Consider the following 15,158-nt stretch of genomic DNA (forward strand, 5'->3'; position numbering starts at 1 on the left):
CAAAGAAGTCTCAGCCGTCAGAAAATAAATGAGTAAAACACTTTATAAAAAGTCATTGTAAGAAGCACAGTGACTATCCACAGATCTGCCGGTATAACCATTGAACATGGCAGCTTTAAATCATCTAAGAGTGAGCTTTTTTGAAAAAGTAAAAAGTAACTTCATTTTCAACATTGTCATCGATCAATGGTGGTTATTTCCGAAAGGCAAATCCACTTTGCACTACAAGTGCACTTGGAAGTTCAGTCGCTGTAGATCTGAGGGGGACATGCAAGGAAAATAAAAACAGCATTTTAGCTTGCACATGATTGGATGATAAAATCAGCAGAGCTTCCCCTCATTTCAGATCTTCCCCTCAGATCTACAGTGACTGCACTTCCAAGTGTACTTTCAGTGCAAAGTGGATTTTCCTTTCATAAATAACCCCCTATGCGTTACACTACAGTTCAGCATGTTTAAATAGAAAGTAGTGGATGTAAAACTTTTATTGTCGTTTCTGGAGCTCCAAAATTTTTTTGTACAATTCACTCATACTTCTACCCTTTATAAATGTCTAATTTTAACAGGGCTGACTGTAGGAATAACTCCATAAAGTTGACGTGTTCATTGTGAGGCAGCGGTTTGGGAGTGTTTTAACTGTAAACCTTCAGATTGCATCTCTATAATGTTACTGAGGAATACATAGCATCTATCTTTTTCATAAATGCCAATAACCAGAACATAAAGCTCAGAGCCACTATTAGCATTTTGTACATCCTTTAAGGAAGAGATGCAGAAAGCCATTTTAGTTTAATAGAGCAGTACCAAGTTGTATACAAAGAAGCAACTTGAAGTCTAGATATGCAAAATCTACATGGCTGAAATGTTGTATAAAATATTCATAAAGATGATGAAGTGTAAGAGGAATAGCTGGCAGAAAATGGCCAGACTTGCTTATTGTATTCAAGTAATTTAGGTTTACAATCTTTGAGATTGTCTAGTATTGAGGTATCATAATATCAATGCTGATACACAGTGGCTTATTTGGGGTAATATGATATACAGTGCTGTGGAAAAGTATTTGCACCCTTCCTGATTTTTTTTTTTCATACATTTTCATATTTGTTGCACTTAAATGATTGAGATAATCGAACAAATGCTAATAATACACAAAGATAACCAGAGTTAATACTAAATGCATTTTTTACATGATGATTTCATTTATTAAGGTAAGAAAACTGTCCAAACCTGCCTGACCTTATGTGAACAAGTAATTGCCCCTAAGTCTAAAATTTGGTTATGCCACCCTTGGCAGAAATAACTGCAATCAAGCTTTTGAGATAACTTGCAATAAGTCTTTCACATTGCTGTGGAGGAATTTTGGCCCAACCCTCTTTGCAGAATTGTTTGAATTCAGCCACATTGGAGGGTTTTCGAGCATGAACAACCTGTTTACGGTCATGCCACAGCATCGCAATCAGATTTAAGTATTTGACTAGGCCACTTCAAAACCTTAATTTTTTTTTTTGGCTCAATCAGAGGTGGACTTGCTGGTGTGTTTTGTATCATTGTCCTGCTGTTTAACCCAAGTGGGCCTGAGCTTGAGGTCACAAACTGATGGCCGGGCATTCTCCTTCAGGATTTTCTGGTAAAGCTCAGGATTCATGGCTCCATCAATTATGGCAAGTCGTCCAGGTCCTGATGCTGCAAAGCAGACCCAGACCATCACACTACCACCACAATGTTTGACTGTTGATATGATGTACTTTTTATAAAATGCTGTCAGTTTTACGACAGATGTAACGGGACGCACACCTTCCAAAAAGTTCAACTTTTATCTCATAAGTCCACAGATTATTGTTCCAAAAGTCTTGGAGATAATCAATATTTTTTTTGCAAATGTGAAATGAACCTTTGTGTTCTTTTTTGTCAGCAGTGGCCTTTGCCTTAAAACTTTCCCATGGATGTCATTTTTGCCCAGTCTCTTTATTTGAATTGTTAAATTATGAACACTGACCTTAACTGAGGCAGTTCAGGTCTGCAGTTCTTTTAGATGTTGTTCTGGGTTCTTTTATGACCTTCTGGATCATCATCATTGTGTTCCTGGAGTATTTTGGTAGGCTGGTCACTCCCGGGAAGGTTCACCACTGTTCCAAGTTTTCTCCATTTGTGGATATTGGCTCTCCCCATGGTTTGCTGGAGTCCCAAAGCCTTAGAAATGGTTTTGTAACCCTTTCCAGACTGTGATACATGTCAATTACTTTGTTTCTTGAATCTCTTTAGATTACGGCATGAGGTGTGGCTTTTTGATATCTTTTAGCATGCTTCACTTTGTCAGACAGCTTCTATTTAAATGATTTCTATATTCAATAGTAGCAGTATCAGGTTTGGACAGCTTTTTTACCCTTAATACATGAAATTATCATTTAAAAACTGCATATTGTATTCACTTGAGTTATCTTTGTGTAATATTAAAATTTGTTTGATCGGAATCATTTAAGTGTGACAAATATGCAAAAAAAAAATCAGGAAGGGGGCAAATATTTTTTTCCCTGCAATCTACTGTACATGTAAGAACCAATATGGTGAATTTACTAAGGGCAAGTTCACTTTCCAAGGAATTTTGCAAGGGGCGTTTCCTCTTAGCTTAGTGAATGCGTTAAAGCTTTGCTGACTTCCATCTTCCAATAATGTGCAAGGAATACTATTTTTTTAACCTGCACCTAGTTAGTATTCTATGCAGTGAACATTCTTTTGTAAACTTAGCAGCCTATTTGCTCAACTCCAATGACTTCACAATGCTCAGTCCCTTCAAGAGGTAAAGATAATCTTGGGAGAGAATGTTCATATCTAGATTTAGCTCTGTATGACCCATGTGACTATGTAATCTGGATTGGTAAGTGATGTAATATTTCACTATACTAGCATTTAATAAAATGTTATGTAACAAAAATTACAGTAGACATAGGAATCTTACCTAAACTTTGTTTAATCACTTGATTCAATAAAGAAAAGATGAAAAATAAAATCTGCCTGTCCTTCTGTATCTTTGGTCTATAGTGCACTACTCTCAAACTGCTGTTAGAAGGCAGCCCATGCACATATTTAGCTAGGTCCTGCCCCTTAACTCCAGATCCCCCATCCCTATCAATGTTCTGCTAGACAGCACATCATAAAAAGCAGACTACACATTTAAAAGGATCATTGTTTATATACTTTTTCTCAGTTCTGGTCTAAAGCATGTTCTCCGAAGCATGTAAAATGAAGACTGTAGACCAGGGCTGACTGCAGACCGGCTGAATTTAAATAAAGGGTTACACAAGCCTCTGTCTGTTCTGACAACCTTCCTCAAAGTGCAGGTAAAAAAAAAAGATTATCTCTGTAAAGTTGCTAGTGTCCCCGAATATATAAAAATTGTTAATGTTCTAACAGCACAGTTATTTAAAGTGACTCAGTAGCTGGAAGCAAATTTCAACACCAAGCGTTCTGCAAAAGAAGACTCTCAATACTTACCGCTTTGGTGGAAAGAAAGCCCAAACTGTCTTTAGGAGCTACAGCCTCCACAACCATCTTCAGCATCTGGCACTGATGGTTCCATCTGCCAGCTCTTTGTGACAGTAGAATGCAGGGGCCAGCTGGAGGAAACACAATGTACAGCAGAGATCTGATAGTCCAAAAAGTGTTTCAAATGTGAACATTCCATCAGACGCCATAGCTCTTGAAGTGTGCAAAGTTTCTGCTCCCCACCCCATGAAAAGGTAAGTATTAAAAGTACTCTTTTGCAGGCTGCTTGTTGTAAAAATGTGTTTTCCAGTGACAGGCTTTGAGATGATGCACTTTTTATTTTTGCCGAACTGCTAACTTTTCATTGTTTTACATGGTACTTTGACCTCACAACCTTTCAGAACAGGCACATCTGGTCTTTAGGAGATACAGGCATACCCCACTTTTAAGTACAAAATTGGGTTTATTCACTAAAGCTGGAAAGTGCAAAATCAGGCTCACTTCTACATAGAAACCAATCAGCTTCCAGGTTTTATCACCAAAGCTTAATTGAACAAGTTGGGGTTAGAAGCTTATTGGTTTCTATGCACAAGTGAGCCTGATTTTGCACTTTCCAGCTTTAGTAAATAAACTCCATTGTGTACTTAAAAGTGGGGTATGCCTGTATGTGATTATGTTCTCACTAAATTTTCCTGCTTAGATTATTTGTTATTTCTTTAAACTGAGTATTCTCTGTGTAGACTTGTACTGTCACACACACACACACACACACACACATATATATATATATATATATATATATATATATATATATATATATATATATCTTTGGACGTGAGAGAAATTCTCCAGAGTACCAAGTGAAAGGTTGTAGGTTATCAAATCAAATTACACCGAAAAACATAATATCTGCAGCCAAACTCGTCCTGTTGTAATACAAAAAAAGTTATCACATTGCTGCCATCTGAAGCCATGGCTTTTCCTCTATTTTTAGGACAAGAGGCTACTAGTGGCATTCTCAAAGGCTTTGTAGATGATGGCTGGTCATCAAGGGATTTAGACGTATTTATTTCTGACATCTGAAGGGAGCTCTTATCTGAAAGCCTTTTGGTATCAGAGGGGATGGTAATGCAATGAGTTCCAGTTTCTATGTGTTCACAAAATGAGGCATTTTTCACTTTTTTTTTTTATCCTCACATGAGCCAGTTTCTTCCATCTGTATAAAAATTGAACAGTTATGAAGGTAAAGTGAAAGAGTTGTTAACCTTTGCTACCAGTACTTTTTCACATATCTTGGGGACCCAAAGGAAAAAAATAAGATACATTACAATATATTCACAAAAATGTCATTGCCAACTTTTCCAGAAAGAAACCTCCTTCAAGATGCAAACCAGCTTTACACCCAGCAACTCTGATTTCTTGTAGCCAATATCTAATTGTATTAAGTCACTTACAAAAAAAGTAACATGCTTATGTGTTTTGACAACAGTGAATCTTATTCATAGCAGCATGGCCTGCTTTGGTCAGAAAGTGTAATGCCCCGTACACACGGTCGGATTTTCCGACGGAAAATGTGTGATAGGACCTTGTTGTCGGAAATTCCGACCATATGTAGGCTCCATCACACATTTTCCATCGGATTTTCCGACCCACAAAGTTTGAGAGCAGGATATAAAATTTTCCGACAACAAAATCCGTTGTCGGAAATTCCGATCGTGTGTACACATATCCGACGGACAAAGTGCCATGCATGCTCAGAATAAAGGGATGAAAGCTATTGGTCACTGCCCCGTTTAGAGTCCCGACGTACGTGTTTTACGTCACCGCGTTTAGAATGATCGGATTTTCCGACAACTTTGTGTGACCGTGTGTATGCAAGACAAGTTTGAGCCAACATCCGTCGGAAAAAATCCTAGGATTTTGTTGTCGGAATGTCCGAACAAAGTCCGACCGTGTGTACAGGGCATAAGTGTGCTGCTTTTACTCAGAATGACTCAATAAAATAATATGTTGGCTACAAGAAATCAAGAGTTGCTGGGTATACAATTTTTGTATTGCAGTATAGTATTCAACATGCCACATCAATTTAGATCATGCAGATTTTGTAGAGGTATTAGCCAAAACAAGACCTGTAAGTGTTAGTGAACTGCAACATTGAAAAATCAGACGACCTTCCCCTGCTTTTACGGGGTTGTGCTGTGTGGCAAAGCTGTGTAAATATCAGGACTAGATGGAGAGAAATAGAAATCCTTTTGGCAGGTGAAACAGTTCATTTATAAAGATCAGTTTTCAATACTTATGTACTTGTTGGCTATAAAGTTTTTCATAAAAATGACACTGTGCTACTGTAAACGTAGCACGTGGATCAAGTCCAGGCACATGGTGGTATACACGTTGTACTTCAGAAGTCTACAGGAACTCTCCTGCAAAGGCCAATATGTAAAGTCTCTACACTTTCTGGTAGTGTTAAAGGCTGACCAGCTTTTTCCCACATATGTCACAACTATAGGTGGGCCTCATTGGTCGATAGGGAAGGACAGAAAGGAATGGGTCATCTTTCACCACAACGGTTTGAAGCTTTGCAGACTAGAACATTCAAACTATTCGATATACTCCAGGCTCTTGCAGACCTTTAAAGTAAATGAAGGCACTATTAGGTTCTGTGTATTACATTGTGTGTTTATTACATGAAGTGACACTCTATTACTATTAAAAAGAAGATGAGTGTTGAATGCTGTCTTCCTTGTTGCATTCTGTACTTTCTTACACTGGCCCCTACATCACTGCAGGACAAAGAGGTTGGTAAAAAGAAGCACGGAGTGCAGCGGGGGACACCAGCATGCAAAACTCACTAGTATCTCTTGAAAATAAAAAAAAGTTGCTCTCTTTGTTATACTCTCTTCCCTTCCGGTGTTGTCCTCCACAGACTTACCCACGTATAAATCCATTATGGATCCTCTTCCAGAGTAATGAAAAAAATTAAATAAAATCAATAAATAAAGATAATTCATTTAATAAACTTGAACAAAAAGACTTCTATCTGAGAACTGCAGCTTCTTATAACTCTTTTCATTTGGTTCAGAGGAAGCAAAACAAAAACTCCCGAGCAGCTGTTTCAGTTTTTGCCACACACGATGAAACAATCCTCCTCCCCAAAGGACAGTTATATTTGTTAACTGAATTGAACTATTTAGTTTTTTTAGGCGATAGAGTAAGTTGTTATATAGTTATATAATACTGTAAAGCCTATACTATACTTTTACTAATTAATAGATTTGTAGCTCCTATATCTATTTAGCTATCAGCAGTATGAGGCAGTATGTGATCATTTAGTCATTTTGGTCATTTAGTGCAGGGGTCCCCAACCACCGGGCCACGGCCCACTACCGGGCCGTGGCCTCTCTGCAGCCGGGCCGCAGAACAGGTGTGACATGAGAGCCAGGCATGCGGCATGGGGCCAGGGGGCGGGCGGCATGAAACCAGGTGGGCGGGATATCGGAGCCAGGCTGGCGGGCTGCTTGAGAGCCAGGCGGCGGCATGAGAGGCGGGCGGCATGTCGGAGCCAGGCGCGTGGCATGAAAGAGCCGGTGTTCTCTCAAAATAGCGGGGTGGATGAGAGAAGCGTGTGGGCGGATGAGACAAGCGGGCAGTGAGAGATGACATCATCTCTCTCTGCCTGCCCCGCATCACCGCTCTTCCGCCCTCACAGCCCAGCCTCTTCAATGTTGGAGGTGCAGTGAGGAGCAGAGATGACATCATCTCTCACCGCCCGCCCGCATCTCACTCTCCTTCCCTCACTCAGAACTGGCCACTGCAAAGAACTGGCCTCTGTACTAAACTAATTGGACCAGTGCTGCCACCAATGCAGTGGCAATACACATCTGGTGGCACTAGCAGGCGACATGGCAAGTGACAATTCACATCTGGTGGCACTGGCAGGTGACATGGCAAGTGACAATTCACATCTGGTGGCACTGGCAGGTGACGTGGCAAGTGACAATCCACATCTGGTGGCACTGGCAGGTGACGTGGCAAGTGACAATTCACATCTGGTGGCAGTGGCAGGTGACGTGGCAAGTGACAATCCACATCTGGTGGCACTGGCAGGTGACGTGACAATCCACATCTGGTAGCAGGCAATATGGCAAGTGACAATCCACATCTGGTGGCTCTGGCAGGTGACGTGGCAAGTGACAATTCACATCTGGTGGCACTGGCAGGTGACGTGGCAAGTGACAATCCACATCTGGTGGCACTGGCAGGTGACGTGGCAAGTGACAATCCACATCTGGTGGCACTGGCAGGCAACGTGGCAAGTGACAATCCACATCTGGTAGCAGGCAACATGGCAAGTGACAATCCACATCTGGTGGCACTGGCAGGTGACATGGCAAGTGACAATTCACATCTGGTGGCACTGGCAGGTGACGTGGCAAGTGACAATCCACATCTGGTGGCACTGGCAGGTGACGTGCCAAGTAGGGATGAGCCAAACACCCCCCTGTTCGGTTCGCACCAGAACATGCGAACAGGAAAAAAGTTCGTTCGAACATGCGAACACCGTTAAAGTCTATGGGACACGAACATGAATAATCAAAAGTGCTAATTTTAAAGGCTTATATGCAAGTTATTGTCATAAAAAGTGTTTGGGGACCTGGGTCCTGCCCCAGGGGACATGGATCAATGCAAAAAAAAGTTTTAAAAACGGCCGTTTTTTCAGGAGCAGTGATTTTAATAATGCTTAAAGTCAAACAATAAAAGTGTAATATCCCTTTAAATTTCGTACCTGGGGGGTGTCTATAGTATGCCTGTAAAGGGGCGCATGTTTCCTGTGTTTAGAACAGTCTGACAGCAAAATGACATTTTGAAGGAAAAAACTCATTTAAAACTACCCGCGGCTATTGCATTGCCGACAATACACATAGAAGTTCATTGATAAAAACTGCATGGGAATTCCCCAAAGGGGAACCCCGAACCAAAATTAAAAAAAAAATATGACGTGGGAGTCCTCCTAAATTCCATACCAGGCCCTTCAGGTCTGGTATGGATATTAAGGGGAACCCCGGCCAAAATTAAAAAAAAAAAATGACGTGGGGTTCCCCCTAAATTCCATACCAGACCCTTCAGGTCTGGTATGGATTTTAAGGGGAACCCCGCGCCAAAAAAAAAAAAAAAACGGCGTGGGGTCCCCCCAAAAATCCATACCAGACCCTTATCCGAGCACGCAACCTGGCAGGCCGCAGGAAAAGAGGGGGGGACGAGAGTGCGGCCCCCCCTCCCTCCTGAACCGTACCAGGCCACATGCCCTCAACATTGGGAGGGTGCTTTGGGGTAGCCCCCCAAAACACCTTGTCCCCATGTTGATGAGGAAAAGGGCCTCATCCCCACAACCCTGGCCGGTGGTTGTGGGGGTCTGCGGGCGGGGGGCTTATCGGAATCTGGAAGCCCCCTTTAACAAGGTGACCCCCAGATCCCGGCCCCCCCCCTGTGTGAAATGGTAAGGGGGTACATAAGTACCCCTACCATTTCACGAAAAAAGTGTCAAAAATGTTAAAAATGACAAGAGACAGTTTTTGACAATTCCTTTATTTAAATGCTTCTTCTTTCTTCTATCTTCCTTCATCTTCTGGTTCTTCTGGTTCTTCTGGCTCTTCTGGTTCTTCCTCCGGCGTTCTCGTCCAGCATCTCCTCCGCGGCGTCTTCTATCTTCTTCTCCTCGGGCCGCTCCGCACCCATGGCATAGGGGGGAGGCTCCCGCTCTTCTCTTCTTCTTTTCTTCTCTTCTGTTCTTCTTCATTTTCTTCTCCGGGCCGCTCCGCAATCCATGCTGGCATGGAGGGAGGCTCCCGCTGTGTGACGGCGCTCCTCGTCTGACAGTTCTTAAATAACCGGGTGGGCGGGGCCACCCGGTGAACCCCGCCCCCCTCTGACGCACGGTGACTTGACGGGACTTCCCTGTGACGTCACGGGGAATGCCACAGGGAAGTCCCGTCAAGTCACCGTGCGTCAGAGGGGGGCGGGGTCACCGGGTGGCCCCGTCCCCCGTTATTTAAGAACTGTCAGACGAGGAGCGCCGTCACACAGCGGGAGCCTCCCTCCATGCCAGCAATGCATGGATTGCGGAGCGGCCCGGAGAAGAAAATGAAGAAGAACAGAAGAGAAGAAAAGAAGAAGAGAAGAGCGGGAGCCTCCCCCCTATGCCATGGGTGCGGAGCGGCCCGAGGAGAAGAAGATAGAAGACGCCGCGGAGGAGATGCTGGACGAGAACGCCGGAGGAAGAACCAGAAGAGCCAGAAGAACCAGAAGAACCAGAAGATGAAGGAAGATAGAAGAAAGAAGAAGCATTTAAATAAAGGAATTGTCAAAAACTGTCTCTTGTCATTTTTAACATTTTTGACACTTTTTTCGTGAAATGGTAGGGGTACTTATGTACCCCCTTACCATTTCACACAGGGGGGGCCGGGATCTGGGGGTCACCTTGTTAAAGGGGGCTTCCAGATTCCGATAAGCCCCCCGCCCGCAGACCCCCACAACCACCGGCCAGGGTTGTGGGGATGAGGCCCTTGTCCTCATCAACATGGGGACAAGGTGTTTTGGGGGGCTACCCCAAAGCACCCTCCCAATGTTGAGGGCATGTGGCCTGGTACGGTTCAGGAGGGAGGGGGGGCCGCACTCTCGTCCCCCCCTCTTTTCCTGCGGCCTGCCAGGTTGCGTGCTCGGATAAGGGTCTGGTATGGATTTTTGGGGGGACCCCACGCCGTTTTTTTTTTTTTTTTTGGCGCGGGGTTCCCCTTAAAATCCATACCAGACCTGAAGGGTCTGGTATGGAATTTAGGGGGAACCCCACGTCATTTTTTTTTTTTTAATTTTGGCCGGGGTTCCCCTTAATATCCATACCAGACCTGAAGGGCCTGGTATGGAATTTAGGGGGACTCCCACGTCATTTTTTTTTTTTAATTTTGGTTCGGGGTTCCCCTTTGGGGAATTCCCATGCCGTTTTTATCAATGAACTTCTATGTGTATTGTCGGCAATGCAATAGCCGCGGGTAGTTTTAAATGAGTTTTTTCCTTCAAAATGTCATTTTGCTGTCAGACTGTTCTAAACACAGGAAACATGCGCCCCTTTACAGACACACTATAGACACCCCCCAGGTACGAAATTTAAAGGGATATTACACTTTTATTGATTGACTTTAAGCATTATTAAAATCACTGCTCCTGAAAAAACGGCCGTTTTTAAAACTTTTTTTTGCATTGATCCATGTCCCCTGGGGCAGGACCCAGGTCCCCAAACACTTTTTATGACAATAACTTGCATATTAGCCTTTAAAATTAGCACTTTTGATTTCTCCCATAGACTTTTAAAGGGTGTTCCGTGGCATTCGAATTTGCCGCGAACACCCCAAATTGTTCGCTGTTCGGTGAACTTGCGAACAGCCAATGTTCGAGTCGAACATGAGTTCGACTCGAACTCGAAGCTCATCCCTAGTGCCAAGTGACAATTCACACCTGGTGACACTGGCAGGTGACATGGCAAGTGACAATCCACATCTGGTAGCAGGCAACATGGCAAGTGACAAGCTGCATCTGGTGGCAGGCGACACGCCCGGGGCTCCCACTGATTCTGCCTTATGGTGAGTTGAACAATTTCATAGTATATTACCATGTAACAATATTATTAATGCGCTTCAATCACCCTGACACCATAACAACCATGGTGCCAGGATGAATGAAGCGCCAACACCAGCCATTTCCCCGACAATTTGCCCGCGAAAAATCACTCCCCCCCCCCCCCCCCGGGCCTTGGCACAATCTTCTTCCATGCAGCCGGTCCCCGATGCCAAAAAGGTTGGGGACCGCTGATTTAGTGGATGTAGCTTCCATGCTGCTTAACTTTAAAGCTGAACTCCAGGTATGGATTTTATTGCATTTTTACGCTGGTTCAGTTTGGACCAATGTAAGTATACAAACTTTGTACCTATGGGATTACTGTGGAAGCAAAGAATCACTGTTGTAATTCCTGTCTTCTGGGTCCAAGTGGCTGCCCTACTGCATAGTAACCATAGCAGGGTGCTTGGCACAGGTTCCAACCACAGAAGGCCTTGTGATTTTCTCAATGAATGCAAGGCATTCTCTTAATGGACAAGATGGAGAGGCAGGGTGGTGATGTTACAATCTCTGCCTCGTCCAATCAAACTGTTATGACTAAGGCCCTGTAGGCTTAAATGCGTCAACTTGCTGTATTTAGATTTGTATACTGTGGAAGTATATTAAAAAAAAAGGATTTTAGAGCAAAACCAGTGGTGGGGATCACTTACTCTGAAAACTGATTTTATTGATTGAGGCTTTTATTAATCAACATCCACAGTTTAACAAACAATGCTGGTGCACCTTTTTTCATTTATGTCTTAAAAATCTTTTGTTATTCTTTTACAACATAGTAATTAAGTGATAACACATGGAGGGGCTGTTGAAAATATATAGGGCCCCCCTTACCCCTCTCAGGCTCAGCCTGGGAATCTCTGTAGAGTTATACAGCATATCCTGAGAAAAATGCAGGAAGGAGGATTGAGGATGCAGGTTACCCAAAGGCTATAGATCTTGGAGGACATCTTCCTGAAAAAATCCCCCCAGTATTCGACACTCTAGTAGCCGCCACAAAAATAATACTGAATAAAGAGGGAACATACCGTAAATCTGAGACCCTATTAGAGCAGTCACAGTCAGCAACAACTTTTAACATCTCCAGCTCAAGAAGTACTTCCACACCTGGGGCTACGGGCGAAAGGTCCCACTCACAATGTTCAGGGGCTGCTTCTGCCCAGCTCCCCTGTAACACTCTTCAGTGAAAGGTTCCCCTCTCTAGCCCAGCCTCTTTAGGTACTCAGCCCCTAGCACATGCTGAGGCCTAATAGCAGTAGTTCTCTGAAATCCTCCCTCCCCTCCCCTTCATACCAGGGGGAGAGAGCTCTGATCATATCCTCACAGATATTTATCCCCTCCCCAGCCACACCTTTTGGGTCAGCCTCCCAGGGATTGCCTAGTGGCAGATAACTTTTCATAGCCACAAGGTTTAGGAATAAACATGCTCAGACCTAAAAGTAAATTGCAGTTCAGCTGGTTACAACAAAGCCATACTAAATTTAGGCTGACCGGGGCAGGGGCACTACAATTATGATCTTCCTCATGCTCATCAGAATAAGACAAAGCAAAATTTTTGCCTTTAAACTTCATACCATTTTAAAAGGTCAGTCAACACAAAACTGTTATTTTACTTTTTGGTATTGTATATGCTGGAGAGTTAAAATACTTATCTCATCATTTCTCTTGATCACTCTATTGGTGACCTCTCTAAGCTTGAGTTACCAGGCCTACACCCTTGCTCTGACCATTATGATGAGGTTTTCTGTCTCCCTGTCAGATTTCTATTCATTTTATACTGTAGAGCACATGTGGAAAACACAAGACCCGCGGGACAGAGTCCGGCTTGTGAGGACATTCCATCTTGCCCTCACACCCAGGTTTTTTTTCCCAGCTGGAACAGCTCTTGCCCCCTCTCTGTGCTCTCCACTGTCACTTGTAAACATGGACGCCTTCTGGGTTTTTAAGGGCAGCTTTCCTCTCGTTGGCTCTCAGATCCCTGCCTGCCCTCCACAAATGGGGACATGGTAGATGTAGATGCAGGTGCAGTGTGGGATGAGGCATCATGTGGTAAGCTGCACTGTGATCCCCATCTGTACCTGGGTGCAGAAAGGCCAAACAATGATCTCCTTGCAAGTGAGATAGAGGGAGCTGTCTACACTTCTGTACTAGAGCCAGGCTGTATAGATGAGATGCAAGGAAGCTTTTGGGGGAGGGGGTGCGGGATGGAGTTGTGTGCAGAGGTGGGGGATAGGGGAGAGTGGTGCAGAAGTCGCTAAGCACTCTGTGTATAGGGCACCCCTGAAACTGCACTCTGTGCACAGCACACCCCTGAACCCTGCAACTGATATGTAGTACACCCCTGAACTATGCACTCTGTACATAGCATATTCCTGAACTCCACATACAAAGCACTCCTGGTATTTATTGTCCTTTTAAGATCCCCCCGCTGTTAGTGCAATTTTTCCTCACCCACCATTTAATGCGGTTCGGCAAGAGGGGTGTGGTTGAGTTCCTGCACCTAGTCTCAGAGGAAAAAAGCCTTGGATAAATGTATATGGTCCTACAGATGCATCTGGCCCTTTCAGCACAACTAGAATGCTGATGCACCCCACAATGAAATTTAGTTTGACACCCCTGCTGTAGAGAATTAAACAGCAGATAGTAAAACATACAAAGTAGGCAGAAACACCTAACCACCCATGACAGGAACATAGTGGAGAATTATGGCAATGAGATCTCACTCTCGGAGCATACAAAGCATAAGGAAATCTAGGGGCAAACTTAGCAGACTGGGATCCGCAAGTAACTGAAATTAAAATAGATGGACTTCCCCTTTAAAATAAAACTGCTTAGCTTTAGCTGACCAAATTAATACATTTCTTAGTAGCTCTATTAACATGGTATGATTCACTCTCTCTAAACTTTACTTTATCCATGACAAACTCACACATTTGAAAGTCATTGTAACTGTGTTAGATATTAGACTAGCTAAATAACCACTTTTGCTGTAATTTAACACACAGTTCATTTTACTACTGTGATAAAAGCAAAATGCTTGAAACAATTATTGAATCATATTATACTGTTTAACATATTTGCACTAAAACAGTGTACACGATTAAAGAACCTATGGCACGTTACTCACAAAAGTTAGACTGAAATTAAAAATGTCTGTGATCTTTTACAGCTCTTATCTTCTTAGTAAGGAGGTCCTCTAGAGCCTCACCAGTGGCTCTTGACTGGCAGATGAAATCTAATGCTGTCAGTTTCTGTCTGTCAGTCCAGCTTCAGACCACATAGTTTTGCATACAGAATAGCAACATGCAGTTTTGTCATTCAGCACTCGTTCAGCAGAACCTCAAGAATCTTTAACATCTTATGAAAGTAACATTGCTGGCTTTTGAATTTGTAAAGAAGTTCTGCAATAGATTATGTATAGTTGCGAGAAAACGTTTGTAAAGCCTTAGGAAGTTTCACAGTTTTGGCATTCTCCAACAGTCTGATCTCTTTTTTGATATCAATAGCAATATTTAGGAGGCAGTTAGACCTTCTTTATCAGCAATACCCTTAATTTCTTACGAAGCCACTAATCAGTACCATACGGCAGTTAGGAGGTATTTAGGCTCATTCCCATATACAAAACAGTTTTTGGGATACCTTGTTCATAGCTCCCAATTGTCCTTCATTTGAAGGGACTATCCTATGTCCATTGCACATTTCAACTGCTGGGATGAGGTTTTTGATATAGAGTGCCAGAATGTTTGTATTCTCATTCCGCAGCATTCCGGTAGTTCTGTGGAACATTCAGGCAGTCTTATGCAACACTTGCTAACATTCAGATTAGACAGGACAAATAAACTATTGTACTTTGTGTTATAAGATTGTTGCCTTAAAAATGGTTGCATATCCAGTCAGGTCAGCCTAAGGAAAAACATGTAAAACATTCACATTAAATGTAAATGCAAAAATGCTTCAGTAAAAAGTGTAAACTGCGGGTTTCATATAAATGAAGAATTTTCAAATGCATTTAA

General features: G+C 43.0%; 1 protein-coding gene across 1 annotated transcript in view; it reads left to right on the top strand.

Moving 5' to 3' along the window:
- The window catches only part of SPAG16 (sperm associated antigen 16), a 1,492,162-nt gene that overhangs the window by 541,608 nt on the left and 935,396 nt on the right, over positions 1-15,158 (top strand). The window lies entirely within an intron of this gene.

Source organism: Aquarana catesbeiana, linkage group LG06 (assembly GCF_042186555.1).
Source record: "Aquarana catesbeiana isolate 2022-GZ linkage group LG06, ASM4218655v1, whole genome shotgun sequence".
NCBI lineage: Eukaryota > Metazoa > Chordata > Amphibia > Anura > Ranidae > Aquarana > Aquarana catesbeiana.